The sequence below is a fragment of the Eublepharis macularius genome, chromosome 2 (assembly GCF_028583425.1).
Source record: "Eublepharis macularius isolate TG4126 chromosome 2, MPM_Emac_v1.0, whole genome shotgun sequence".
In the NCBI taxonomy this organism is placed as follows: Eukaryota; Metazoa; Chordata; class Lepidosauria; order Squamata; family Eublepharidae; genus Eublepharis; species Eublepharis macularius.
Window position 1 is genome coordinate 102222316 of NC_072791.1, and position 26573 is coordinate 102248888.

A 26573-nucleotide genomic window follows, 5' to 3' on the forward strand; every position below is an offset into this window, starting at 1 on the left:
GATCATCCAAATAACTGGATCAAGCTAATGGACAATTTGAAAAGACACCCCCCCCAAGAAAGTTTAGACAAGTTTTTAATGTGATTTGAAAGATCTAATTGTGTATTTCATTACTCCAGGCCCTATATAATTGGAAACAAACTAAACTATGTGAATCAATACAACAATACAGGGATTAAGAATGATACAAAGAGCCCCAGGACCAAAATATATGTGACAGAGGCAGGTCTGAATATTCAAATGTGAGTCTGCTCTAAATACATCTAAACTGGGGACGGGTACAATTTAAACAGCCAGTGGGGGAGGCAGAGATGGTGGCACTAATCTCCCACCCAGTCTCACTTCTGTCATTAAAGCTCAGGGGATAAACTTTAGAGGTAATAGCTGCGGGTAGCAAACAGGCTCTGCAGCACCTCAACCTGCAGGACATACTGGAATTTCATCTTGAATGCCCACGTTGTCAGTGAGATTAGTCTAAAGTATCTCTGCAAAGGATTAGACTGCCAGCCTCTACTTTAGAGAAAATTGGCACAGATGCGTATTTGAACCTATGAAACTGTCTTACACTGAATATGGTCTATCAAGGCCAGCATTGTTACTCTGACTGGCAGTGGCACTTTAGGATCTCAGGGAGAGATTTTTTCACATCACATACTAATGCATCTTTTTAACTGTAGATGTTTGGGATTGAACCTGGGACCTTCTGCATGCAAAACAGATGCTCTACCACTGAGCCACAGCCTGCATTGCCTAAAGATATAAGTATTGCCTGTTTCCCCCCTCCTTCCCATCCCCTGTGTATTACTAGCAGAGATGGGTTGTAGCAATAAGGCCCATTGTTTGGAAAAATACAATGGACCTAGCAGCACTCCCCCCACCCCGTGCCACTTCCCACAGCATCAGTCAAGGAGGGGGATCAGGGAAGAGGCTGAGGGGTCATGCTGCTGCACTGAGCCTTCCCACAGCAGCAGCGGGCTCCTTGGAAGCCCTGAGGCAGCAAGAAGGCCAGTTGTTGGGCCAGGACATCATGGGCCTCTGGAAGCCCTGAGTGGGGCCAGACCTATTCTACCCACTAGCCCTTTCTGGGCCTCTGGAGGACCCAATTTTGCTCCTGACTTGCTTCTTATCCCTATGTACTGTGCCTGCAACTGCACCTTCAACACAGTTTGCCTTACATATTTTAGGATATGGAATTGAACGATTACACTATTCTACTGTTCGCATATTTATTTTAAAAAATTGCATTTAAAACTCTGAGCCGTATAGAACATAGTACTGTACATGCACAGTTTCTACAGAAGGACAATGGTAATAGCACATGCCTGCATGCATTCAAAAAAAGAAAGATAGTTAGGCAGGAATACGCCAATGTCATTTGTGACAAGACGTAGATAAAGAATGTGTTTTCTGTTTTGGGACCTTTTTTTGCAACAAACACCCACAAAACACACATGAGGATGGATGATGCATGTGCAAGGTGAGTTCTTGAAGCGGATCGGGAAGAGCAGCTTTGGGACAGGGAAAACCCAAAAAAATTAGAATATGTGGAAGCAGCCTTGGTTCTAGTGAACGTTAAACTGATTGAGAGTCCTGGCATTCAAGATCAGTTCTAGGCTTCATTGCTCATGAACTTTGCATCAGATTAAGTTCTGACCTCCCATAAATTGTGATCTAATGGACAAAGGCCATCATGTGACCTTTTTTTCTTTTTCTGTGATGAACAGTGTTCAAGAAAACCCCAACATGCATTTTATTTCAGAACTTTTAGGAAAATTCTTGATTCTACTGTCATCATGCAGGACACAACCTAATTAGAAATAAGCATTTTCAAGTCCCAATGACTTCAGTAAGAAAAAATTATACATAGGCTCAAGTCTCATATTGAAATCAAGGGATTTTGAATTGTTTAATTTTGGCTAGATCATTCGCATAATGTTTTGTTTGCTTGTTTATACTTTAAACATTTTGCCAACCTTTCTGTCATACAAATGGCATGCAAGCTGACGCACAACAGTAAATTAAAAAAATTATAAAATGGATTTTTATAACTCCCAAAGGATGCAAAAGCAGCTAACAGCAAAATATAAACAATCATTAAGACAGCAAAAAAGAAGAGATAAAAAGCTAGAAATTATCAGTCTATCACAGAGCCAGCAGTAGAATCTACAGAATTAAACAGGTTCCTGAGATTAAAACATCAACTGTCCTCTGAAACACAACAATCTTTTTATGTTTCTGGAAGGTTAAAAGGGAGGGGGCCCAAAAAGCTTCCTGGGTCAGAGAGTTCTACATTCTAGGGTTGGGAGCACAACTGAAAAAGCCTTTCCCTGCATATCTGCTGATATAGGGTTGCCAATTCTGCGATGGGAAATTCCTGGAAATTTGAGGGTACAAGGGAGGGCAGAGTTTGGGGAGCGGAGAGAACTCAGTGGGGTATAATGCCATAGAGTCCATCCTCCAGAACTGCCATTTTTTTCCAGGGGAACTGATCAGTTGTAATTCTGGGAGATCTTCAGGCCCCACCTGGAGGTTGGCAACCTAATGCCAATATCCTCTCTGTCAGTGCAGGCACTCAGAGCAGGGCATCTGACGTGTGTTATAAAACAATGGTAAAACATGCTTGTATGGATGGAAGAAGACCTAAGCTATTTGCTGGAATTACATGGCTGTTTCTTGTTCTGATAATGTTAAAAATTTAAAACACAATTAGTTCATGATAACTTTAAGATGGAAACAAGTTTCAGTTAGAGTTTTAATTTAATGTTTCCTAAAATGAGAACTAGATTTCTCATCTTATGTTCAAATTTTCCTATGACATTCAAAATTTAAAGCAGTAATTTGTTTTCTGGTTTGTCTTCACTAATGGATTGGCCATCTGTTTTGTGGCTTGGTCTGAAATCTGAACCTGCTACACTCAACAGCGTATGGTATTAATGAACTACACTGGCCAACCAGCGTCCCCACTGTTTATAAATCAGCATATGATGCAAAGTAATAAGCAGCAAAATCTCAGCCACAAAAACATACTTAAAGTGCCAGCATAATATAAGATTTAGAGAAGCAGCTCTGTTTACTAGAATTGAGGCAGGACACTGCGGGGAAGTGAGGGAAAGCATATTCAGCAAAAGGTTTTATACTTCTCTCCAGGAAGGGTCCAGCTGGAAGGAAACCCCAGCAACTCCCATGTCATATAATCAGAACGTCTCAGAGATCATTCATGAGATGTCAGAATCTGCTGTTCGGGGTATCTTCTAATAGCCCACTTAACGTGTGAAAAAGGCACGTGTTATAGCTCTTCCACATCTATATGTTCCTATAATATAAACAGAAAGCTAACATGTCAGAGAGAAACTACGCTGATGTACTATCTTTCCACATTCTGGAAAATGTTGGCATGTGGACTCTTGGACTCAGCCTTGCTAATTAATAAGCAGGTTGGTGCTGTTGTTAGGATCACCTTTCTAACTAGCTCATAAGCTGGCCTTGTATTTAGATCCTACTGACCTGGTTACACTGATCCACGCTACTTTAACCTCCAGACTGGACTATAAGAACATGCCCTATGTAGGGCTGCTTTTACAAATGTTTAGGAAGCTCCAGTTAGTACAAAGTGGAGTAGCAAGGCTCCTACCTGGGGTTAGCTGCTTGTAACATAATTCTAGAGCTATATCAACTGTAGTGGTTGTTACCTATTTGCTTTCAGGCCCAATTTAAAGTGCTGGTTTAAAGCCATATTAAGCCAATTATGGCTTTTGGCCCTTATCAAACCATAGGGATCAATTCAATATCCCCATGATCCTTAGCAAAACATTACATGAGTTGGACCCTTCAAGCTGTTTGCATACCACTGACATGGCTCAAGGAAAGGGAAAATGACTATGTGATGGACAAAACTCATGCTGTAAGTTCTGCTTCATGGTAAACCAAGAGGGGAGTGGGCAGGGATGGAGTTCAAGGTGCAAGTAATAGAGAGACACTAGGTGGGTTTTTTTCCAGAAAGTGGGTGATGTGTTTATTCTTTTCCAATAGACTGGGCAGACTCCATGACATCTGATTGGCTCCTGATACTGCAAGTGGAAGAAATGCCCCTTAGTGATATCCAGTGTTACAGATTTTATATGGGAAACCTTAGTTGCCGTTTCATAGGAGATAGGATTTCTTTGGGAGATCATGGGTAACTAGACACCCCACAAGTACTACAGTAAGTAGTGCTGGGGCTAGAGAAGAAAGACCTGTCAACACTTCTTTGAGCCCTGTAATGTTTAAATGCACAGCTACTCTATTTGATAATAGAAATGGGATGCATACTTGGAATGGGCTTAAAAAGTTGGCTCACACAAGTGAAAGGCTAAAAAACAAAAAGAAACAACATAAAATTAGAACCTGATGCTATCTCCAAGAGAAATTAATACATTTTTCACACACATCATTAGAAACACCTTTTTTTAAAAAATCCCTCAGATTATTGCAAGTACAAGGTCAGTTTTGCACAAGAATTAGCAAACATTTGGAATAAGTTATTGAGGAAGGAAATGGAAGAAAAATATTAATGACTTACGAGAAATTTAGATTTTTTTTCCCTACAAGGAAGAGTAATAACACAAGAAGGCAGAGATGCTGAATTATAGACAAAGGGAGTTCTGGTAGGCAGTCAAACTGGGCACTAGGCTGGTTTTTGAATTGCAAAATTGTTCTTTCTTGAATAGTAAATTTTTAAGCTTTCTTTTCTTTGTATCTTTTATATAATTTTTAAAGGACGATTTCTTACTATTTAGAAAAGCAACTGATCAGTATTTGGGACTTTGTATCAAAATGTGTGGGAAACATAGTAGCAGTTATGAAATATATTTCAAATGTTCAAGGCACTTTAATATAAATAACTCTTGCAGGAAGTCCATAAGGTATACCAGTCCTGGTCCCCTTGACTCTGAGATATCGTTGGAAGGCACATACTGCCACAGGCTTGTTGAAATTAGCAGGTCTGAGTCTGGTTGGTGTTTCAATAGCAAACTTTCTGGGTACCTTATTTATGCTATCTGGAGATCTATGATTGAAGGCAGGGAAATTATGCATGGAATAATTACTATGGGAAGGAGGCTGAGAAATATGGAATTCTTAAGATCACCTTTCAGTTTAAGGTAAAATTGACTGGATTACATTCATTTCTCTGAGTACCTTACCTGAAGCTTTGTTTGTATAAGACTGCCTTTAAGGTAAACTTTATAATCAGTTGGTCTGCAAAATTAGTGAAAACTAATTAGTAAAATTAGGGGAAAGTGTAGTATTTTGAGTTGAAAAAGATAAGCCAGGAAATTATTGTTAAAATAAATGAACTACTTAAAACAGATAGATATGTAAATTTGCCTTTAGGTTGCTCTCTTTATTTACAAATGCTTCCAGATACATCGTTGCATTGGCTCCATGGTACAACATGGGTTAAATTGGTAGGGATGTGACCAAGAACATAATTTTGAAGCCTACAGAGTTATGCCACCTACTGTTTCTGGTTTTTTTTCCTAGAAACACCTGCAGATATGATGAGACCTTTATTTAAAGAACTCCTCTTGATACAGGAAAGGAGTAGAAAAAGCATTTTAATCTAAGGCTAGGATACCCAGAGATGCAGCAATCAAGTTGTACTCTCATGGCTGCAAGATGGAGAAGAGAGTGAGAAGAGAGAAGGTGAAAATGGAAGGAAATCTCTAAGAGTACCAATCTGCACTACAGAGGGATAGCAACAGGCTAGTAGACAGGAAGGATGCACAGACCCTTTACCTATCTATCTCCCTGACTCTCTTGCAGTCCCCATCTGTAACATAACTTCCAACATAAACAAGTCCACATGCACAGAATATTAAAGGCTGAATGTCAGACATGGGAAAAAATGCAATCCAATGCTACACTATGAATGCATCCATATGGATGTGCTTCTGTAAAGGGCATCAAAAGCTCTAAATAGAGCTTCTGACCCCCTCAGTATACACAGGCAAAGTATTTCAGCCTCCCACCCAATTCAAATGGCTGGCGGGGGGGGGGGGAGGAGACAGGCTGAACTAGTATGAACCTTGTGGCCTCCATGGCTTGATTTTGCCAGGGGTAGTTTTGAGAAATGGTACCTAACTTTTTCTAGAATATCAACTGTTCCCCAAGTTGTATTACTCATTGCACTGGGGTTGTAACAAACTTCTGCCTTGATATCCTAATGCTGGTTAGTGTATTCTCTGAACCAAAAAAAAAAGGGGGGGTGTATTTTAAAAAAGAAGAAAACATATCTGAGGAGCTCTGCAGGTCTAGGCCAATATTATCAGGTTCTTTTTAGTTCAATCCAGTAACAGTCTCATGAAACTTTAAAGAATATAAAATGTTGTAGTTGATCTTAAGGGGCTCTGCAAATGTGAAGCAAGATGTTAAAAAGCATTTTAACTAACATTTTTATGTTTCTTCTGCAAACCTTATTAAATGCTATTCTTTGAAGAATAAGCCAAACTTGGAGACAAAATTCAATCACAAGTGTGAAAAAAAGGATTCATGACTTGTTTGAAGTGCAAATCCATCCATTATATGTAGCTTCTAATGTAGATTTCAGCTGTATCTTTGGCAAATCAGGCCTAACCAGGCCTTCTTCCATAGGGTTTGCTGTAAATTGTATAGATTTACTAGCTTTTGATTGTTAGCCTATAGTTCGCAGACTGCATTAGCAGTTGATGGCTGTTAGCAAAAGCAAGAATAAAAGCTTGGTAAATGTATTACAAGGGGAAAAAAGTGCAGACGGACTATATATAGACAAACTGGCATGTTTCCTCCCAGCCATATGTCTTGGACTATTGTTTAAAGCACGCATTATCCTCCATTTGAAGGGGGAGTATGCATGTGGCTGCACAACCTTTCCAAAAGCTTTTATTTTTTAAATCCTCTGCAGAGAAAGACACATACATAACTGGCTACTTTATAGCCTGGAATCTGGAACAGGTTCAAAGATTCATTCCAAATGCAGAATTTATTTTGAATAAAGTATGAAGTCATGTGTTTCCTGGAAAACTTAGGATGTTCCTGATTCTGTGGCTCAGCGCTTCATCTCAGAAGCACACAGAATCAAGCTTTCTTAATGTGACTTCAGTGGTGCTGTGATGGTGTCACCCATCATTCTTTCCCTTCTGCAGACCTTTGGGTAATGGCTCCAAGAAATCTGGATACAGGAACAAGTAGGTCATGGAGCACATGAAGAGAGAAAACTGATTCCCATTGATCCATTGCAAAGGGCAAACTTCTCAGTCGACCTAGCCATGAGCATTGGAAGGGAGACAACTTCACAGAAGGTTATTTATTTGTTGAACTGTTTATTAAACTTATTCTAGAGGTTTATTTATTTATTAAACTACTAAAACATTGTCCAAAGAGTCCTTGCCAAAATGACTATCTATTAGACTTTGCATGGGAGGATAAAGAGGGAAGAGGAGAATAAGCAAATTGCTGTGGATAGCTCTTACATAAACATTAAGAACAAAAGAAATCCATTAAGCTTAGGGTTGCCAGCCATTGTCAGGTAACCAGTAGGAGAGGGAGAGGGCAGAGATGGGAAATGACATTGCAATGATGGCACAACATCACTTTCAGCAAACACCTAGAAGTAATGTCACATCACCAATATAACACTCCAGAATTCTGACAAAACTTGGTGGTAAAACCAAGAGTTTTGTCCAAATCCTAGAGTGTCATATTGGCATCACATTGGTGATGTGATGTCACTTCTGGGTATTTGCTGGGGCATAAAAAAATGTAACATAAACATTGAGCAGCATATAATCATATAGATTAAAGCAGTCCTCAGTCCAGAATCAGACCATAAAACAGGTAAAATGATAAAACCACTTAGAGCCGAAACATACGAGACGAGTTCCCTCAATTCAACCTGGGTTGAATTGCCTCAAGGTGTGACGGGAAATGTAGGCATTTCTCCTTCCCGTCGCTCAGAGGAGGAGGGGGGAGGAGGAGGGCTCCTCTCACCCGGCCACCGCCATTCCCAAGCGCGAGGGATTCGAGGAGCCTGGAAAGTGGCGGGGGGATGCTCTTAGGCTGGGACGCGGCGGCGGCGATGCTCTTGCTGCAGCCCCCCCCCCCGCCCCAGCCTCTTCCTCTCGTCCTCCTTCCTCTCGGCTTCCTTCTCCAGCAGCGAGAGAGGCAGCGGGTGGCGGCGAGCGGCAGCAGCAAGAGCGCCGCCACTGCCGCGCCCCAGCCTAAGAGCATCCCCCCACCACTTTCCAGGCTCCTCGAGTCCCTCGTGCTTGGGAACGGCGGCGGCCGGGCGAGAGGAGCCCTCCTCCTCCCCCCTCCTCCTCTGAGTGACGGGAAGGAGAAATGCCTACATTTCCCGTCAAACCTTGAGGCAATTCAACCCAGGTTGAATTGAGGGAACTCGTCTTGTCTGTTTCGGCTCTTAGTTAAAAGCCTGGGTAAACATGAATAGTTTTGATTGGCATTTAAAGGAAAGAAAGGCAGGTACAAGGTAAGCCACATTGAGGAAAGCATTCCAAAGGCAAGGTGCAACCACTGAAAAAAAACCTGTCTCCAGTCACCATCCACCTCAGTCCTGCAGGCAGGGGCACAGAGAACAGGGCTGCAGAAGATGATTTTAACTGGCAGGCTGGGCCATATGGGTGGGGGTGGAATGATCATGCTATAGAATTCTACTCATCATAGTTGTGATCATTAACCAATTATCACAGAGAATTTCCAATTAGATAGCTTTAGAACTGATCAGCGTGAACCACATTCCTCTTTTAATGATTTCATGTCCATGACCTTCTTCAGATTGCATTGGCTCTAGCTGGGAAAAAATGGCTAGGGATTTCCAATGTGATTTTGTGTGCGTGTGTCTTTGAGGGAAATGGCAGGATGATTATATTAGGAAACCCAACCAGGCGTTAATGTACATCCATGCAGCAGTTGAAACAGAGGCTGCAACATCTGTTTCCCCCTATTGAATTAATGAAAGGACTTCTTTGAACAATGACAAGCTGACTGTGCTAATAAGCCCTGTTGGTTAACCTTACCACTGATATAGTAATCAGTTTATGTATGTGATAAAAGAAATATGGACATATGGATTCTATATGTTTCAAATGAATTATCCTCTTCGATACATGTATCTGTCAAATGTGTAATTTTTACAAGGCCTGGGTAACATATGCAGCAAACTGAGGCAATAGAATGTGCGCGATAAATAAATAAAGATGAAGTGGTTTGTTTTATTTCAGACTACAAATGGGGAGTGTCATTTTTAAATACTTCCCCATGTAAAATGAAACTGTTTGCAAAAAGAAGAAATTTACTGCTGGGAAACTCCAGTGTCTTATTTCTACTTCATGTTGCTGCAGTTGTGTAACCAGGGCTGGATCTACGGTTGCCAGCACCCAGGGCAACCATAGTCAGGCTCTACGCGCACGCACATAGCACGCGCGCTCCTGGCGCTGCATGATGACATCACTCCCATGAAGCCATCACGCTGGGGTGCCCCCCCCAACCCTGCGGCAAGCCGGCTGTCCTGGCGCACCGCAGAGCTGGCGGCAGTGTGAGTGGCTCAGAGGCTGCCCGCGCCGTTCACCTGCCCCACAGAACAAGGGGCAGCTGGCTTGCCACGCGCCCCTTGTCCTGGGGAAAGGCGAATGGCACAGGCGGCCTCCCAGACACCCGTGCTGCCTTTTGCCTTTCCCGCAAGCCAGCCGCCCCTTGTCCTGCGGGAAAGGCAAAAGGCAGCGTGGGTGGCTGGGAGGCTGCCTGCACCGTTCGCCTTTCCCCAGGTGCGCTCCCAGGGCTGGCAGCTTGCTCCTGGGGCTGGCAACTGCGCCCAGCGCTCCCTCTTTGGCGGCGCCAGGGGCAGACTCCCCCCCCCCCCCCATCGATCTGGGAGAAGTATAACTGTGAGAAATCAGTATGGAGACATATGTTGAAATTAGCATACAACCTCTACACTAGTCACTAACAGCTCCCCCATTGCATTCACTCAACCTTATAAGCTAAAAGTCGTTGCCCTCTATCCATCATTTGCTGTTGACTTAAATATCCAGCAGCCTTTTATATACAGCTTATAAATTAGAGTAACTCAGTTTTCACCCTCAAAAAATGAGTAGCATAGAAAAGTTGCTTGAAGTCATACCTACATGGCAACTGATGCAACAATAAGCTGGTATGTGCAAGTAGTTCACCAAATGAATCAGCCATTGCTGTGAGGTTTGATCTCTGTTCCCATAAAGTATCAGTGTTGATGGTTTGTAATAGCAGAGAGTAAAGTGGGCAGAGGCATATAACCCCTGAAGTGACCAAAACTGTACACACAAAAGTAGGCCATCAGTGCACACAAGTTACTGGTGCATTTTCATGTGGAAGTATTGCAGTGCCATCCTAAAGCCATTGACTCCACTGGATTTGGAAGAGTGTAACCCAGTCTCATCAGATCTCGAAAGCTAAGTAGAGTCAGCCCAGGTCAGACTTTATATGTAAGACTAAAAAGAAAGGCCAGGGTTGCTATGCAGAATTAGGTAATGGCAAACCACCTTGGAACATTTCTTGCTTTGAAAACTCCAGCATGGGGACCCATAAGTCAGATGTGACTTGATGGCACATGCACACAACTCAGGATGGTGCTGCTAGTGACATGGAATTTATCACATAATTTCCTGCCTATTTATTTATCGATATATCTAATTCTCAACATGGCTCCATCAAGGTCATGGAAAGAGAAATAAGATATTTCTATAAACTTGGGGATCTCCCAAAGCTTGCAGAAAAATCTGAAAAGTTAAAAAAAAGGAGGAGGAGGAGGGTGGAAATCACCCCCAAACAGAGGAATGCATGGTCTGTGCAAGCACATTCAACATAAACCTAGCAGAGGGTAGAAGGAGTCCATGTGGCCTTAGGCAGCCTCCCCCCCTACCTCTCCTCTGAAGGCTGATGGGCAGGGAGGAGGAGCAGACATGGCAGCTGGTAAGGGTCAGGAGCTGCCACCCTTCCCCTCACTTCATTCAGCTTGGCAGTAAGCAAGAGGATGGGTCTTTTCCTCCTCTCCAATAAGCAATGAGGAGGAAGAAATGGGTGAATGGATGGGAGCTGCCAACCCTGCCCCCCCCCCATGTTGCTGAGGAAGGGGAAGCCAGTACTGTAACTACCTGAGCTGTGGAGGGGTGGCAATGTGGGCAGGCAGGCAAACAAGGAAGGAGTCACTAATGCCACCCCCCCCCCATGGAAGTTGGTGAGTGGATGGGTAAACTGGTTAAGCAGAGTAGCGGAATTGCTAGCAGGCAGCCTGGCCTCATGGGCAAGTGGGAGGGGGATGAGTTCCCCCTGCAAGTCTTGTGGCTCCTCCCTTGTCAATATATTTAATTCTCAACATGGCTCCATCTGTGAATACTTAAATCTAGAGATTGGGGCTATGAACAAACAAGAAAGATCTTTCTACAAACCTAAGAAAGGCCTCAGGTTTGCAGAAAAAAATTTGAAATCTAAAACAAAAATAGATTTTTTTAACTCCTTATATGCAGTGCTTTTTTTCTAAAAAGATGTTTAGGGATACTCTCAGTTTGACTCAAGAAAATCACCATTTTATAGTTCAAATCGGAAAAAATAAATGCAGTCAATGGACAAAATTACCAAGAACATGCATTACCTCATATTACACAGCTCACAATAACTTCCAGATTGGCATGAGGTTGTGTTCACTAACATCTTCCCGATTCCTCTGCTTGCTTTTGGTGTCCGTCGCCAGACAAACTCTTTGCACTCTTTGCGCAAAATGTACACAAATTGGTCGCTGCCATCGGGGGTAGCAACAAGACTGACCAATCACCGTGCTAGATTCCAACTACCAGAGCTCCAAGTGGCTTAGAGAAGACTTGTTTGTATTTGTCTGCACCCTAATAATCACCTATTATGCCAGCAATCTCAGTGGCGTGCTCGATGCTCAAAGACGTTCCATTTTTTGTAAGATGAACAACGCTCCTAGTGAGTTTAAATATAACTAAATATCTTTGTTGCCAACATACGCTACATAAAACTTAACAAATCACATAAATATCCAATAATATGTTTGAAGTTGGTTTAGCGGGAATTCCAACATTTTAAAATTTTTACTTTCTCCCGTTAGATTCACAAAATGTTTAGGGGTACGCACACCCCTGCGTCCCCCCAGAAAAAAAGTGCTGCTTATATGACAGCAACAGAACCTGTTGTTTTAAGAAATGAATGCCCTCAGTGACCATTGCTAGCCCGCCACTCCATATTGCCAGAATTTAAGCCTTGGTTTCTGTCAGTAAAAGGAAGGGGGAATGAGAAGGGCCCTTTCCAGGGCTGTTTTGGTCTTTGAGGGAGGATTCATTGGGGCCAGGCTGAACAGTAACCACGGGCAACGTAGTACCTCACAACCTGCCTAACTCACACAGCTCTGGCTGTTTGCTAGTGTTCAATAGCAACCACCTCCCAAAAGCCAGTATGGTGTGGTTAGAGTTCTAGATTATGACCTGAGAGATGCAGGTTCAGATCCTCACTCTGCTGTGGAAACTCACTGGGTAACCTTGGGCCAAATACACCTTGGGCCAAATACACTCCATGAAGTGACTGTCATCAGAAAGACTGGGGAGCATGTGTGCTTTGCTGTGGGCCGATTTGGGCCCCAAAGGGCCTGATTCGACCTGTTTGGAGCCCAAATCTTCAAAGCACAGGAGCACTCTTGGGGTGGTGTGATGACATCAGTGGTTTCATCGTGCCAGCCCCTGGGAATGGGCCTGGGAGGCCTTTCCTGCCTTTCCTACTGCTGGCCAGGTAAGCGGTGGCAGGGGGGGAAAGATGGAAGTGGGGAACACTCCACCACCAATTGGGGAATAGGATCCCTAATTGTATACCACTAGCTTATATGGTGGTATAATTCACATTCTGTTGTAGACACTAAGCACTCTATCAATGAAAGAAAATCACCTCGAAAAGCAAAGAAAATGTAGATGCAACCCAGCTATAAATTAAGGTTAAAATCTTAGGAAGTAGATCATGCGTGTCATTAAAGATAGCCAAGTGGTGTGCTCCTCCATTGTGTTCTCCTACACAGGAGATGCTTTTATTAAAACTATCAAGGTCAGTATTGTCTACTCTGAGTGGCAGCAGCTGTCTAGGGTTTCAAGTTGAGCCCTTTCACATAAAGAACCATGTGATCCTTTTACCTGGAGAAGCCAGAGATTGAATCTCATACATTCTGCATACCAAGCAGGCACTCTGCCTTTGAGATATAATTGCATGGTGTGTATGCATATATAATTTGAATATTCCACTGCATATATCAAATGTCTTGGTTCAACTTGAAATGCAGTATTTAGAAGTGCAGAGTTACTCCAGTGTAAGCCCATTGACTTCAGTGAACTTAAACTGGAGTAGCTCTGCATAGGATTGCACTATTAGTGATTTACTGTGGTTTGGATTTCCCAAGGCATTTGATTATACTGGCTTTTGCATATAAAACCTAATGCCACAATAAACTAGCACAATATTTTTCAGCTTTAAAATCAGTGGGAACTTTGCCATTGACTGTGATATGAATTGCACCCAATTATCTTTAACGGGATAAAGCTAAAATTGGATCACAGGAGTCCAAAAAGGAACCGTTTTATAGTGGTATCATTAAATGCTTCAAATAAATCTCAGCCAGCATTTTAGGTCATTTTTCACCCTCCCCAATCAGAGTATTGGAAGCAGCATAAATATTATAAGAGCTGGATCATTCTCAGCCCCAAGTCCTGGCCAATAGTTTGTAATTCAATATCTCTCTGCGTTTCAAGGGTAAGCCGGTGTCAATTGTGTTTCTCCCCCACCCCTTTCAAAAAAGTAAGCATTTAACTTCCGTTCAGTCTGTACGGACTGATGAAATGTAGGAAATCTGTTTCTGACGGGGGGGGGAAAGGTTTCCCAAAGAGAGCACTAAGTACAGAGAGATCAGAAGTATGAAGAGTGGCAGTAGTGCTGCTGGACTGCTCAGAAGGGGAGAACAGGACGGGCTGCGAGTGGAGAAGAGCGCCAGGGCACTGCACAGAGAAAGTGAGTGAGAATCCTTGCAAACAGGGAGGCGGGCGCGAAATACTGGCCGGCTACTAATAAATAGCCATCGGGGGGGGGGAGGACTCTGGTGACCGCCGCTGCGAGCCATTAGGAAACATCTGACTGGGCTTTTTGCATCTGATCTAAACAAGGGGAGGGCGTGTGTGCGCCTGCAGTTGTTTCTTTCCCAGCTGTAGTTCAGTGGCAGGGGAGCTGAGGCAAACAGGGGGGAATTAGTCCCCTTTCGCTCAGTCTTGGAGAGTTTCTATTGTTGTCCACCTCTTGTTTGCGGGGGCCAGCAAACGCCCTCACCTTGCCAAGAGTTTGCAAGATGAACAAACACGCGTCTGCCTGGAGGAGGGCAGGCGCCGGCTTGTAAAGTTTGCAAGCAAGCATGAAGCTAGCTGCCTGGGTTTCTGAATGCATTTTCATTTTGTAACAAACCAAGTTAGAAAGAGCAAAGGAAAAAATGGAGGGTGTGCGTGTCTGTATATGTCTTGAAAAATCACTTTCCACTTTCAGAAGCTTGATCGGATTCTGCAGCGACGCCTTTGCGCATGACTATGGGGTTAGAATACAGAACTCTACCTTCGCTCCAGGAATGCATGTTTGCATTTGTCTTTCCCAAATGGGAGAACTGGGCTTAGCATGCATATGCCCAGTCTAGCAGTTCAGACGTGCGCGCGCGCGCTTGTGTGAGAGGACGAGAGCGATGCCAATTGTATATTCACTACTTGGATCACTATATATGTGGTACGTGCTGGTTGTTTTGGAAGGTAACTTCAGAGCACCCATTCATGAGAACAGCCGCATTAACCATCTAGAGATCGAAGTTTCCCAGAAGAGCTTCATCCGAGTTAGACTCCACTATTATCAGGATTTCAAGATTCTTCTTCTTTTTTTTGCATGCGCATAAACAACCATATAGCCTCTTTACACAACTAGAGGTCGAAGACTCGAGCGGTTGCAGTAGGGTGGAGCAGAGAGTTTAGGGGAAAACCCTTGGCCAGTAATGCTTGGTGTTGGGCTGAGAATCGAGTTCTTCATACTAATCGCCTAAGTGGGTGTTCTGAAGCTCCCCCAACCCTCCTCTTCCTTGGATTTGTCCATTTGAAACACTCATTTTCTTATTTGGGGTTATAGCCCACTCCCCCTGAATGACCGAAAGTAGGTTGCCAAAGCAAATATAACAACAATAACAATAATAGAATAAGGCTTCATCCATAGCAGCTTATTAAATTCTTCTTTAATTACGATCCAATCAGAAGGAATGTGGTGGAGGTCTTGTTTTAAAAAAACCAACACAATAGCATTGTTCTTTAATAACATCTGCAGCAAATATTGAAACAACTATGGCTAGGAAAGGGGGGGTACTCTGAAATAGTGTTTTCCCTCACTTAACTGCAGATCTTTTAGATCAGCCCGACCCCCCCCCCCCAGGGGAGAGTTTAATGCACAGTCCTCCTTGTCTTTCTGCCTGTGAAGTGCAGATGGATGCAGACAAGAGTGAGGGAGCGAGACAGGCTCTCTATTATTATTTGCGCAGATCATGTTACCGCCTTGCTTCTTCAGGCTGCTTTCCTCCCCTCCCCCTTCCAAACGATCGAAGTGCGCTCTGTTTTCTGGATTGGAGCCCCGGTCTCGACTTGGATGGCTTTGCCTTCGTATTTGAAAGGGGAATGTGAGACGCAGAGAAAATTTTCCTCCCTTTCCCGTCGCATTGCAGGTTTTCTGCACCTCTGACACCGCCCTGCGTTCTATTGAAAGTGTAGCTTTATCATAACGATTATAAGCTGAAAGGAGAAAGATGTGCTGGGGGAGGGTTGCTTTTCGTCTCTACAAATCCATTAAATCTTGGATCGGGTCTTCACTGCGGAGCAGATGCCATGCCAAGTGTAATGGCTTCGTGATGTGGGCTTTATTTTAATGGGAGATTTGTAGCTGATGTTCTGGAATGCATTTGGTAGGGTGCAGTAGGCCACAGAACAGATTTTAAAGCAGTGTATGAGTTAGCTTCCCAATGCCACTGGTCAGCTAGGTGAAATATTGACCCCAGAAGTGGATAAGTACAGAAGGTACCATGGTCCCTGCTGTGATCATGAGGATTATTACTGTATTGTACAGTAATGGCAGAGTGATAAAACAACTGGTTTACTATTAGGGGTTGAATGGAAATTTTCTTGCATTGAAGTCCCTGAGGAGGTCCAAGGAACTTAATTCAACATATTGCCCTTAAAATCTGTTTGCCTCTCTGGGTTCAGCTCTAAAAGCATCAGAATACTTTTGAGCATATGCTGATTTCTTTAACATCCTTGATTAAGCAGAAAAGAATGATTTAGGGTCCATTTCTGAGAGGTAATGCTTCTGAGCATGTGCTGAGTTCATTAGCCTCACCATTAGCTAAGCTTTGCCCTCATATATCAAGGGGCCTTTTCTTACAGAGAATGTTTTTGAGCACGTGCCAAGTTCTTTAGCCTCACCATTGTCCCCTTCTGACATTTTGGGGTAGAGAGCAGCTACATCATTTCTTCTTTCTGTGCTCTTCCAGTAACGTTAGAAGATCTGAATCTCATGGCAGGAACCCATGCTGCAGTTCTCTGTGCCAGTGTCACTCCTATCAGTTCCATGGATGGGTCTGGCCATGTTTTTGACCATGCTGCTGATCTTCTCTCAAGTGACACTGGCCTAACCACATCATCTGCGCAGCTCTCCAGAAAATAACATGAGAACAGGCACGCCAAGGATTGCAATCATGTAGTGAGAATTGGCAGTAGGATTGCCCTATCATTAGCCTGGACATGTGATGAAATTGCTTCAGATGTTATTGTAACTTTTAAATACTGACACTCCATTACTGCACCTCATGGCAGCAAAGCACATGACCTTAAGACCAAACAATATTTTTATACATTAAAACCTTAGTGTTGTTATTTCTTGTTAAATAAACATTTCGCTGAATATTTGTATCAGCACAAATGTATGGCTTAGTTGCATGGTGTGTGCCAATTTGTAAATGGCTTATATGATATGCACATTGATTTGCTGGATCCAGACTGGATCCATGCCTGTTGATGTGAGTACTTTTCTAGTGTCTGGGTAGTGTTGGCAGGTTATCTTTCACAATATCATTTCTGGATGACATCAAAACATCATTTCAGAGTATGTAACACACTTTAACCAGTTTTATGTTGGGGGAAAAAGGAGAGAATAATTTGCGGTGGCAGCGAGAAACATAGGGTTAAAAATGTGATGATTCTCTTATCACAAACATCAGCAGTCCTTGGATTGGAGAGAGGTGATTTCATATAGTAGCCAGAAACATACCTATGCAGAATATGAACTTATTCCCTGCCATGTACTGCAGCAAGATAAACCCCAGCAGATTTTAATCATTCAGGTCTACAGCAGAAATTTGTTTAAAGAATCTTGTCCAGCAGAACAGGCATTGAAAAATCCCAATCTTTACTGAGTCACCTACTCTCAACAATTCTATTCTAGAGAAAAGATTGATCAAGATTTTTTTGTGCTTTTAGTGGCCAGCTGCAAAAAGATAAATATATTTGCTAATTTCATTTTGTATTGGCTTCCAACCCACAAGGCTTATATTAGTATTAGACATCAGTGTGTAGCCATGTGCCAGGTTCCTGTCCCAGTGCATTTTAAGCACACCATTCACTTTGTATCAGATGTATTCATAATACAAAGGACAAAGGCTGCTTGTGAATTAAAGTTTACTTTATCAGTATAGATCACATTTTGATGTAAGCTCTTAAAAATTCTAATTGATTAATGAGTTTCAGATGGTGGTTCCCCTCGTTCCTTTCCACTCCCCCTTTCTTTTAACATGTACATATGCTCCAAGCTAATCTGGGAGAGTTCCAGAAACTCTGGGCTAAATTGGTTGTGGTATGGTTTATATGGATAATAAAATAACTAGAAAAAAGATTGAATTTCCTTACAAAAATACAACTGTGCTTTCTGCATATGAGTGAGCTTATATTTTATCCAGTTATTTGTTGTTGTTAAAGAAAAAATACCATTAAGATTATATATGTTGTTACTTTTAATGTAGTTAGGGCTAATATATATATTCTTATATTTTATTCTCTTAGCCTCAGATCTAGGAATATTAGTAAGTTAATATGGACCACATTTATACCGGTGCTCTAGTGTATGTGCTAGCTCCTTATTGCCTTCCAAACTCAATTCAAGGTGATGATTTATAAAGTCCTGAACAACTTGAGCCATGTATACCCAAGACACTGCCTCCATGACCTTTATGCTTGATCCTCTCTATCCATGCACAAAATAAAAGGGTACATAGAGGAATGTTCTTAGAGGCTGTCTGTTAGCTTTGGGAATCTATTTCCTTGGAGTCTCACAAAACCTGAGTTTTTACATCTTCTGGAAGCTGCCAAATTGTTTTATTCCAACTAGCTAAGGATAGCTAGCAGGGATATGAGAAAATAATTAACATGCTGGTATCCATTTCAGCTCTACATAATGGGTATGCTAGAATTCAGATAAGTAAATGGTACAGGTGCATGTTTTAGTCATAGGTCTTCAGTGAAGAGATAACACACTTGATTGCCTTCTACTTAATCTCATGTTACTGTGTCAGGGGAAATATATACCTTAAATGTATCAGGTGGTCACTTTCCATTCCAAATCACACTACAATAGCCTGAATATAAGGAAGAAAACCTTTCTTTACCCACCTGTCAGTCCTAGGAACTGTATCAATCAGGGGATGGATTGACAAAGTAACAAGTCCTAACACAAATTTGAAAAAAGTACTGACATTGTTTAATTGAAGGGAAATATTAGTACATTAATTATACCACTAAATTAAAAGATCTTAATACTATCTGAAGCAGTCATGATAATTCCAGGAGTTGGGACACCCATGTTAACATCTGAATATTGCAAATGTACATTTGTAAACTGTGCAATGTGTATCAAGCAAGTGGAACCAAGAGACCAAAAGAGGTGGGGGAAGCAGGGACCTATAGCTATTTGTCTAAACAGGCACTGGTCCAAATCCTAGGCAGGGGTCCCAAGTGGGCAGCCAATAATACACTGGATAAATCCAAAAGGGAAAACAGCAGAGATGTCCTACTGCATCAAGATGGGTACCTCAAACCTATTGAACCCGCATGGTTGGGGTCAGTTAGAGTATACTTATAGGTTCTCTGAACAGACCCAAGGAAAGCACAGTGGAGCATTGTAATTAGTATTGGAGAGCTGAATATGCAAGTTATTCAGCCCTCTTGGGTTACACAGCAGGAGTGGTGCAAATAGATTTAGGGACAGATTCTGACTTCTTTTATAGGGCTAGAAGCTTGAAGGCATATTTGTTTTTTCTGGCTTTGAGAAAGGTGAAGGGAATCCAGATAGGTGAACTGGTGTGCTCCTTGATTGACTGAAGGAAAGAGGGAGGGTGCTCCCAGGACCCGGAGCACTGAAAATGAAGAGTGGAAGGGGTGTTTCTGGGTGTGTTGGAGGCAGTTTTACTGTGTTTGGATTTGTGACGACCTAAACTCTATTCCACATTAGATCACTATGGACTCGGAACCTCTTAGTGGGAAATGCTAATGTAGCCTTTAGTTCTTTCTGAAGTTTGAGTGCCAAACCAATGAAGTGTCTTGTATGAAAGTGCTCTCGATTAAGTACTGAGAGGTCCTGATTAATGGTCTCAAGGCTAATAGAAAAGAGGGAATTGTTTCTTTCTAAAGTTGCTATTGTTACCAGTGAGCATGGTAAGATGTGGAACTATGCTTAAGCTTTCCTTTTCTCTGCTGGATGTAAACCTTTGTATTATAGATGGCCCAGAAGTCATCTTTGAACAACCTGTGACTAGCAATAAGAAGTTGATCTTGAAGCCAAGATGGAGAGATACAAATTACAACAAAATAGAGGCTTGCTGGGCATCACCTGAATACTCCAGAATAGAGATGGGCACGATCTGAAAAAATAACAATGATCCAGCTGATCGTGGATTGGCGCCAGCGATGATCCCGAATTCACAATCCACACCGATCATCTCCCATTCCCGAGCCGTGGATCGTGGATCATGGAGGCCAAAGCAGGCCATGCTGCTATTCCCAGCTATGTGGGAAGGTGGGTTGTGGTGGCGGCCGCTGGGCCTGGCGGGCATGGGGAGGTGGCGATGAGCCGCCTCCCCTCAGGTCCCATTCAGCAACACAGGAGGTCTGTGTTTGGCTGTCAGAGCTGCCTATCAGGGTTTGCAGGGATGAGATTGGAGTGCCCATGGCTACAGAACACCCCCTTCCCCCTCCCTCCCCTGGGTGTCTTCTCCCAACTTGTGACTGCTTTGCTGCTCTGTGGTTGGAAGGAAGCCCTGCTGATCAAAGAAAGCTGGGCTTCCATTCGGGTTTCCAGGGCGACAGAAGGAGGGCAAACAGAGCTCAGGCTTTCCCCTGGCTCCATTGCCAGGGGAATAGATTGCTGGTGCCTGAGTGTCTGGATCCCCGATCCGAGCCCGAACGCAATGATCCAGGCCTCTCCCGATCACTGGATCGTTGGCTGTGGACGATCACAATCTGCCGGGTCACAATCGCGCGACCCGGCAGATGGCACGATCGCCATTATCGTGGGTTTTTTCCGATCGTAATGCAGATCGTGCCCATCTCTACTCCAGAACACTATTCTATAAATGCTAGGCAAATGGAACTTATTTAATAATTATTTTGGAGATGACAAAGCACTTTCTCTTCTAGGACCTCTCCATCTCTTCTGATTACTGTCCTCAGTGAAGCTTCCTCTGCACAATCCCCTCTAGGGTATTTTTGTTTCAGTTTTAGAAAATTAGAAGCCATGTATCTGTTTTATCATAGCTTTCAATGACTGATGGTTGCATCTGTTATTTTTTACTTCTGGTATTAGTTTACTAGTTTTTCTAGAATTATTTGTACTGTTTATAGTTCTATTTGTGTGTGCACTTTCTGTAGTTTATTGTTTAGTCTGCTCTTCTATCAAACATTAGTTTCAATATAAGCTTGTCTTGTGCTTTTGGTGCTTTTTGCTAGAAAATTATTGCAACTATTGCAGTTATTGAGAATAAGTCAATTGCAACTTGTGAGAATAAATAAAAGCACTATTCTTAATCTGATTGATGCCTTAGTGGTACAATGGAAACAGTAAGAAAGGTTAATCTTGAGAGTTTGTCTGTTTCTTGATCTCTGCCCCTTAAGGACAGACTATAATATCAGTTCAACCCACTGACTCGTCTGGTCTGAAACTCTCTATTCTGACAAGTAGCAGTTCTCCAGGATCTCAGGTAGAAGATCCCGTCTTGAAATCTCCTAGTATGCTGTACTGCCTTGCTAGGACTAGTATCTGATGCTTCCGGTGCTTTGCTACACACAGCATAACAACAGCATAAACATTCCAAATGTAGGTCTATGAAACAATATCTGCTGAAGCTTGTTCTCATGTACATGATATGAGTGGTGAAACTGGCACACTAATAAAGAAGTTTAGTGAGCCAATCTACGATCCAGACCTTGCTGTCCACATCTTGTTAAGTCACAAATGAGTGCCCTCACTTTAATGGAGATATGAATGTATGTCCATATCAAAATGCTTCATGTGGCAGGAGTGAGATTGTCAAACTCCAGTTGGGGTCTGGAGACCCCACTCTCCCCAGGCTCTACCCCGAATCTCCAGGAATTTTTCAGTCCAGAGTTGGCAACGCTAATAGTAGTCACATGCAATGTCCTTCTTAGGAGACTATCCAGGAAATGCTTTTAAAAGTGAACTTCTGGAAGAAAAAAAAACAATTAGGAGCATTTGGCAATGTTAACCTGCACACATAAACTTCAGTTTGGGTGTAGATCCACATCTCCTTACTATAATTATATTAGCTTAACTATATACTTTGTGGGCAGAACATAAATCCTAATTTCTGAATATTTGGGCCACCAAGTTTCTGTGATTTCTAGCAACCTACTTGGCAAGTCTTGGCATTCCTACTTACAAATCAGTGTTCTCAACGAAGCCATGAGGGCGGGGAGAGGGATGAGAGGAGAAGAAGGGCCAGAGTAGTTCTCTTATATTAAATGCCTTTTTATCTTAAGGGGGAACAGAAACTTAATCAGCCTTTGTTAAATTCAGCTTTGGCTTCTCGTCCTTTACTAATTTATTTCCAAAGTGGCTACTGTCCTATATCATTGCCTTGTAGCCAAAGAAACTGATGATTGTCTGCATCTGCAGCTTGTCTCCCATCTGCTTAATTAGCTATGTTGCGGCCTTTCTGCACTTTTTATTCACATCATGAAAATAATGTCCACTGGTTTCCAGTCTGTTTTCCCCCCAGTAATGTAACAAGGGCCATAGACATGGGCGTACAATGTGATAGGAGTGTAATATATATACATGTGATATCTGTACACATGTATAGATATCACGTGTGATATATACAATGTGATATATACAGTTATTACATGTTTAAGTGTTATCAGTTTAGAATAATTGGTAAGGATTGCAGGGTAGATAAAATTAAAACATTAGATTCGTTAGAGGCTCAGTCAGGGCATCTGGCCAGGCAGAGTGGTTAGCTGTTCTTCACATCTGGTAGTATGACATCTTTTATGTACAAATCCTCCAAATTAGTTGCCAGGTTATACTGAAATCATGTTTTAAAATGGATCAGGTAGTGCACATGGATTTCCTTCACCATAATACTAGTAATGTGACTAATTGCTGTAGTTGGTAAGAATGTGAGCTAGAAAGTCCCTGGTTGAAATGTCTCTTGATTATCTGGGTGGCCTTACGCAAGACACTATCCTCTCATCTTTATCTGCAATATGGTGATAATAATATTGGCCTACCTGAGAGCATTATTGGAAAGATTACTGAGCTAAAGCACATGCCGAACGTTGTAAACTCAAGGCTACATAAATATTATTCTTAGGATTTCCCAGAATTCTTTTATTGTTATTATTATTGTTGTTGTTGTTGTTGTTGTTGTTGTTGTTGTTGTTGTTGTTGTTGTTGTTATTGAGCACATGTGAAGCTGCCTTATGCTAAACCAGACCATTGGTCCATCAGTGTCAGTACTGTCTACTCAGATTGGCAGTGGTTCTCCAGCATCTCAGGCTGATAGCTTTTACATTACCTACTGCCAAGTTCCTTTAACTGGAGATTGCATGGATTGAACCTGGGGCTTTCTATGTGCCAAGCAGATGCTCTGCCACTGAGCCACAGCCCTTCCCAAACCTCTTGACAGGTAGCACCAGTAGTCCATCCTGCTTTTCATGGTGACCAGGCAGATGTCCGGAGAAGCCCTTCAAGCAGAGCATGGAGGCCAAAGCTGTTTCCTGTTGTTGCCCTCTCCAGCAGCTGGTATTTGGAAATATTCTACCTCTGAACATGGAGCTTCCATTTAAACATCATGACTAATAGCCATTGATTGAACTCTCTACCAGGAATTTGTAAAATTCTGTAGAAAAGCTGTCATCCATCCTTAAATCTTGTTCTGTTCAGATATGCTTTCGAAAGTTGTGCTTTCTAAATAATTTTGCAAACTTGGCCTTTGGTAGCACAAATAAGTTAGAGCAAGAGGCATTTATGAAGCTTTTGGGGGTGATTAAAACACTAAACTTCAGTCACTGCATAGCTTGTGCTCAATTCAAAAGGTAATTTGGAAAATATTACTTGCTAGCACTTGGACAAACGAATCCCTTCCAACCCCATGTGGTTTTAATCCACAGATGATATTGTTTTTACTAATTATTGCCAACATCAACAAAAAACATCACAGATGAATGATATTAAAGGGTTATCTTTTTTGGTTACCCCAGATGATCACTGACAAACATCAGCAGACAGTTTGAGTTACTGGACTGGCAAACTACTGGGCTAAGCTACAATACACAGAAAACTAAATGCACTACTGTCTAGTAACATAAAAACTCCACTGTTTGGTGGGAGTGAATGAGAAGGAATGTAACCTTCCAACTTGTTGAAACTGTTACATGCCATTAGGTGTACTGTAAACTATCCTGCAATGAATTCTTTATGCAGACAATAAGGCTAAGAATTAGAGATGCCTCATTACTATCCTAGAGGTGGAGAAAAAAGAGGCTGCATTGCATAAATATGAGGTGCAGTTTGACTGAGTGTAAACAAAGTCCTGTCTCTACTAAAAGGTCCCTGTGAAGGACTGGTACAGTCTGTGCCTGAAGTGAAAGACACAGAGGTAAGTAAGTGCTCAAAGTATTTATATCCATTTGCTAGAGTCAGAATTTGTAACATGTCATAATTAGTCTTGAAACCGACCAATGTTATTTAAATGTCTACATGTGTATTTAAATGTATAAAAGTGGTATCCATGTTAAAATCCAAATGCAGAATCAAATGAAGATACTTTGAATTCTGATCTTGAAATCTTTCAGGTTCTAATTGAGTTCATAGGGAGTTCCACCTGATGACGAGCTGAAAGACTGACCTTTGATAGTTCAAAATGGAAGGTATCTGGAATGTAGTAGTGGCTAGCATATGGGACAGGAATCAAGTTCAAATCCCTAGTCAGTCCTGAATCTCATGTCCATGGGCCAGGTGTCAGTCTTTTCCTCCTCCAGGCATAGAGTAGGGGGCATTGGGGGAGAGGGAGGGGGATAGCTATGGATTTCCTGCATTGTACACAAGGTTGGGTTAGATGATCATTTTGGCATCTTCCAGGCTGACGTTTCTATGTTTTCAACCATAGGAATTTTGTGATGGAAAAAATATATAAAACCACTCAAACATGCCACAAACTCTGTTCAGAAATGATAGCAACTTACAAACTTCAGAACTTTAGGAAACTTCAACATAATTAAGTTCAAAGGATGTATAGGCATAGCACATTTGAGACTTCCATCAATGCAAGTGTTGCCATGCGCACTTCTGGGTTATCAGGATGGCTGCTAGGGCTGGGAATGGCTGATGAACTTTATAGATTGTTTAAAAAAATTAGAGCTCTATCCAATAAAAAGTAGAACATTTGTTATGAACACAGTTTGTCCATATTGTCCAAGTCAGTCCTGCTTCTCTAACTTCCTTTTTCAATTTTTTAAAAAATCTGTCAGTATGAGAATAGTGTTTTTGGAATTAAAGATAACACTTTTCAAAGGAACAAATAAAAGAAATAAAATGAATAAATGAAAGTTGTTTGATGTAAACACAAGTCTAGCAATTTTGTTACAGCATTCTGAAACATTGTGTGTTTTGATGGATAACAAAGGGCATTCAATATTAGTAATCAGTTTTCCAACCCTGTATCGAATAATTACAGCAATGTGAGTGAATATCTGTGAATGTGTAGTCTTATGATGTCCTGCTTTTGCTCCACAGCTATTGTAAACAGCTGAAATTTCATAATTTGCCAGGTGAAAAATATAAGCCTTATGCTCCATATTTTCAGTAGTGATATGTGCATGGAGCATTTCTGCTGCTTCATGATTGGTGTATAGAATAAAAATAAAGCAGTTGCAGAAACTCAGCTCTGTACTAATTTAAATCTAGCTCTCCTGAAAGGTAAGGGCTTACACTAACATTGCTGTGTGATTTATAGTTCTAGGATAGTTGTCAATAGAGTAAGTCAAGTTACGCCTATCTAAGCACACTTAGAGCTGAACTACACAAGATGAATTACATGTGAAGAAAGCATGATTGCACTTACATGTGTTTCCTCCATTACTTTCCTGTTCACTTGCACACTTCAGCCACACAGCAGTCGATCCTGTATAGGGACTGGCATGGGTTTCCTCCCTGTTCCTACGAGATGAGATATGGTATTCCATGATGCATCTTCTCTTTGCACATGCTCAAATTTTCAATGGCAGTACAGAGCAAATTTGGTAGAATTCAGCCATTGTTTCCAATGGGAAATGCAATTTGGGGCTTTGGGGGGACCTGGGGGGTAGTTCTTAACCAAATTTGCTGGAGACCTCTCCTAACTGTCCTATAACGACCCCCCCCCAGTTTCATGAAGATTGGACTTCAGGAGGTCATTTTATGCCCCCCCCCCAAAGAAGGTGCCCTAATCTCCATTATTCCCTATGGGTAAAACTATGGGGGCTATCCAGGGGGATGGGGTGGAATTTTGCAAAAGAAATCTTCAAAATTTTACTCCTGACTGTCTTCTAAAGACCCCCCCCCCAAGATCCATGAAGATCGAACCCCAGCGACCATTATATGGCCCCTCAAAGAAGGTGACCCCAGCTACCTTCAATCTCCATTATTCCCCATGGAGAAAATTAGGATCCTCTAAAGACCCCCCTCCCAAGTTTCAGCGAGATTAGACCATGGGGGGCCATTTTATGGCCCTGCAAAGAAGGTGCCCCTAGACACCCTGTTTTGTTTTTTAATTGTAGGAAAAAGCTGACTGTCACTGCAGAAACACATGGATCATGGCTGCCATGGACATAGGCACAGTCTCAATTACAATCTACATACCAGACAGCCCAAGAGAAACAAAATGACACACACACACACAC

The 26573-nt window shown here is 42.1% G+C and overlaps 1 protein-coding gene across 1 annotated transcript in view; it reads left to right on the forward strand.

Annotated features, from left to right (window-relative positions):
• Nucleotides 1-13983: 13983 nt before the first annotated feature.
• Nucleotides 13984-26573, forward strand: part of GAS2 (growth arrest specific 2) — a 232832-nt gene continuing 220242 nt past the window's right edge. Inside the window, exon 1 of the mRNA XM_054972360.1 lies at nucleotides 13984-14070. The gene's annotated coding sequence lies outside the window, so the exon portion shown is untranslated. The remainder of the gene's footprint in view (nucleotides 14071-26573) is intronic.